Below are 4,567 nucleotides of genomic sequence, written 5' to 3'. Positions count from 1 at the left end.
CAGCCTCTGTGCGTGAGCTCCCAGAATGGAATGGAGAGTGTGATCTTCACTCAATGAAATTCAACAAATAATTATTGGTACCCTCCAGTATGCTTAGCCCTGTACTAAGTTCTGGGTCCTTGTTCCCCAAGAGCTTACAGTCTATTTGGTATACTAGTAACAGTAGTAGTAATAATTCCCATTTCTATATCATTGTAAAGCTTACAACTTAGGTTCCTCACAGCTACCTTGTGAGTACAAGGCTCATCTTCTCCATTTTATAGATGAGAAAACTGAGGCTCAGAGAAGTTAAGTGATTTGCCCAGGGAAGTCCCTGAGGCAGGATTTCACCTTGGGTCTTCATGATATCCAAGTCCAGCTTTCGACAGGGACAGTAATTGTGGTTCAGAAAGATGACAAGCAGCTTGTACAGAGGCCAGCTGCCGGAGGAGGAGGAGGAAAGGATGATTGTGCTTATTTGAACATTCCAAGGATCTGTGACTTCATCTAAATGGCTGTTCCCTCTATGGTGCAGATCACAGCCCCCATGCCACAGCTTCATGAGCTGAAATAATAACAACTTGCATTTATAGAGGGCTTTCCATCCATTATCTTATTTAATCCTCCTGACAACTCATAGGCGATACAAGCGTCATTATCCCCATTCTGCAGATGGGGAAATGAGACTCAGGAGGTTAAGTGACATATTCAAATTTCAGTAAATAGAAGAGCCAAGATTTAAACCTTTAAACCTTTTTCCCCTTCCTGATTTCAGGTTTAGAATTCTTTCCACCACATCAGGCGGCCCCCAGGGATTAGAAACACATCAGGAAACCATCAGCTTGAGGGGGTCCTGGGGAGGGGGAGGGGCACCTTTCTGCTTTGGGGAATAGTGGTGTGGGGGAAGGGCGGAATAATGGCCCAATTTTAGTTCTGTACCTCTAGATAGATGAACCTCAGGCTGTTTTAAACTAGTTTTTAGCACCAGCTGCTAAAGTTGTTGACTTCCTCCCAGAAGACCGTCTTTTCCCCCTTTCTCAAGGGCAGGTAGCGACATAGGACCTTTCTGCCTGATGTCATGGAGCTTATAGTCTAGTTGGGTAGTAAGACAAACACACAAAAAAATACATGGTGAGTGCATAGGACGGGTGTCTCTAGTGGAGTGATCCAAGGATCTATGTGTGACTCTGATTATTCAACTGTTTTTTAAAAATTACTTAGATAAAGGGGTAGATGACATGCTTGTCAAATTCACATATATTACAAAGTTGGTGGGGAGAGCTAATATTTTGACTGACAGAGTCTAGTCCCAAAGCTCCCACTAGTCTAGAATGTTCAGCTGAATTGAATGACATGAAACTCAATGGGGATAAATGTACAGTTTTACAGTTGGGGGTGTGTGTGTGTGAAAAATCAATTGCAAAGGTTCAAGAGAAAAGAAATATGACTAGGTAGTCCTTCATGTGAAAAAAAAAGCTGGGGGTCTAAGTGAACTGCAAACTTCATCTGAATCAGTAGCCAAAAGAGTTCATGCTTTCATGGATCACATTACAAGCACCAGGGTGTCCAGAACTAGGGCGTGATAGCTTACCTGTACTCTGCCCTGGTCAGATCACATCTGAAATATAGGCAAGAAGGGTGACCTCAGGGATTTATGAAAGGACTGGAAGACATACGTTATGAGAACAGATAGACTTAAATAAGGATTTTAAGCCTGGGGAAGAGAAGCTAGCATGTAGTACGATAGGGCACGTGGTTTGGAGCCAGAGAATCTGAGTTTGAGGTGGTCAAGTGGGAGTATGTCCTACTCATCCAAGATGTTAAGATGAGGATTCCTGGTTACAGGTATGGACTGGTCGAGTTGCCCTCAGTTCAGACCTGTAACTAGCATGGGGTGAGTGGGGTTTTACATCAGGGTGACAATATCTGGTCAGCTACACTTTGTCCTTCAAGCATCCTTGCCTCTGCCAGCCTCTGCTGACTGACTTCTCGGGCAACTGCTACCAGGGCACTATGTCATCCACCAACCCTCAGGAGAGTGAGGGTTTGGGGGGCACCTAGGTGGCGCAGTGAGTAGAGCACTGGCCCTGGAGTCAGGAGGAACTGAGTTCAAATCCAGCTTCAGACACTTGACACACTTACTAGCTGTGTGACCTTGGGCAAGTCACTTAACCCCAATTGCCCAGCCTTCCCCCTTCAAAAAAAAGAGAGTGAGGGTTGGGAAATGGGGATCCCTCTCTCCTTGTATAATTCTGTCACTGGTTTTACTGTACTCTGTAAAAATGCATTCTCCTACCTATCCACTATCAGATTGTCCTCTGTCCAGGATACTTTTGCCTCTAAGTGGTGGCTCAATAGCCAGGTCACATATTGACTTGGTTTTGCGGAATCTAGTCCTCTCTGAGCACCAGTTACAATCATTATTACTGCTGCCTGATAATAACAATACTAGCTTCCATTTACATAGTGCTTACAGAGTGAGGATCAAATGAGACAATGTATAGAAACAAATCTCTATAACATTATATAAATGTGAATTATTATTGGTCACATTTACCTGTTAATAATAACCTTATCATTCCCACTTTGCAGAAGAGGAAGTTTAGCTTCAGAGCTATAAAATGCCTTACTTAGTGTCACATGGCTAATAAATATTGGAGCCAGGCCTAGGACTCTGGTATCCTGATTTTAAATTCAGTATTCTTCCCATTAGCCCACGTTTCTCTGCCTTGGCTTTTATGCATGTTTACTACAACCCCTTTGCCAGAATTTCCTTCTGGATACAAAGGACCCGGGGCCTTCTCGTTTCTCTGACTTACTGAATCAACCCAGGTGAACCCTGAGAATGTCAGTATCTGGTACTCTCCCAAAGAAGCTCCCCTTGCAAGCATTCGAGCTCACAGAGCTCTTAACAAAAGGAAGGAAGAAAGGAAGAAAGGAAGAAAAGAAGAAAGGAAGAAAAAAAGAAAGAAAGGAAAGAAGAAAGAGAGAGGAAGGAAGGAAGAGAGAAGGAAGGAAGGAAAGAAAGAAATAAGTATGTTAAAAAAAGAAATTAATGAACTCAGAAAAGACTTGCATCTGAGCCTGTGGATAATCGAGAGATGCCCTTCAGTGGGCAAACCTCTCATAGGTGACCTATATTTTGTTGTTGTTTAGTTGCTTTTAGTAACGTCTAACTCTTTGTGGCCCCCTTTGGGGTTTTCTTGGCGAAGATTTTGAAGTGTTTTGCCATTTCCTTCTCCGGCTCATTTTATAGATGAGGAAACTGAGGTAAACAGGGTTAAGTGACTTGCTTAGGGTCACACAGCTAGTAAGTGTCTGAAGCCACGTTTTAACTCAGGTCTTCCTAACACTAGGCCTGGCACTGTATCCACTTCACCACCTAGCTGCCCGTAGGTGTCCTATATGGTCTGCCTGAATAAGCTGCTACCTTGGGTGGGATATCAGCCAGTGAGTTACCTCCTCTACACCACTGCTCTTCCTGGGATACTTATTCTACACTGGAGGAGTCACACACTGGACCAGGCTGCATTGCAACCAACAACACTCCAGACTTCAGCCAGAACCAAATTAAATTGTAATTGGGAGCCTTTCTAGCCTGGGCTAGGTCTAGAGCAGCACCCGCCACACCGCCGAGATGTTGATGCCCAAGAAGAACCGAATTGCCATCTATGAACTCCTTTTTAAGGAGGGAGTGATGGTAGCCAAGAAGGATGTCCACATGCCAAAGCACCCCGAGCTGGCAGACAAGAATGTGCCCAATCTCCATGTCATGAAGGCCATGCAGTCTCTAAAGTCTCGTGGCTATGTTAAGGAGCAGTTTGCATGGAGGCATTTCTACTGATACTTCACCAATGAGGGCATACAGTACCTCCGGGATTACCTTCACCTGCCCCCTGAGATTGTGCCTGCCACACTCCGAAGAAGTCGTCCTGAGACAGGAAGGCCAAGGCCCAAAGGTCTGGAGGGCGAGCGACCTGCCCGGCTTACTCGGGGTGAAGCTGACAGAGACACATACAGACGAAGTGCTGCTCCTCCTGGTGCTGACAAGAAGGCTGAGGCCGGGGCTGGGTCAGCAACAGAATTCCAATTTAGAGGTGGATTTGGTCGTGGACGTGGTCAACCTCCTCAATAGAAACTGTAGAGATATGTTTCATATTCAATAAAATTTGGGAAAAAACATTAAAAAAATTGTAATTGGGAAATATTAAATAAAAATGCAACAAAACATAACATTAATATGTGGTTTTTGCTATTTTTTGTTTTGTTTTTGTTTTTTTTTTTGGCAGGGCAATTGGGATTAAGTGACTTGCCCAAGGTCACACAGGTAGTAAGTGTGTCAAGTGTCTGAAGTCGGATTTGAACTCAAGTCCTCCTGACTCCAGGGCCGGTGCTCTACTCACTGCACCACCTAGCTGCCCCTAATATGTGGTTTTCTAAGTCATGCACAGCCCACAGGGTTGCTTGTGTATATTGGTCCCCTCTTCTGCTTGAGTTTGACACCACTGGTCTATGCCATGTTGTTCTTTGTCTCCACTATATTGCTTTTTTCGTAGGAGGTCTCGTCGGTAGCAACCATACAGTCTGT

At 44.5% G+C, this 4,567-nt stretch overlaps 1 pseudogene; it reads left to right on the top strand.

The window, feature by feature from the left end:
• The first annotated feature begins 3,612 nt into the window (after nt 1-3,612).
• On the top strand, nt 3,613-4,159 carry LOC118843981 (annotated as a pseudogene).
• Nucleotides 4,160-4,567: the final 408 nt, after the last annotated feature.

This window comes from Trichosurus vulpecula, chromosome 3 (assembly GCF_011100635.1).
Source record: "Trichosurus vulpecula isolate mTriVul1 chromosome 3, mTriVul1.pri, whole genome shotgun sequence".
NCBI lineage: Eukaryota > Metazoa > Chordata > Mammalia > Diprotodontia > Phalangeridae > Trichosurus > Trichosurus vulpecula.
Note: the sequence above shows the minus strand (reverse complement) of the source record. Positions and strands in the feature narration are given on the sequence as shown.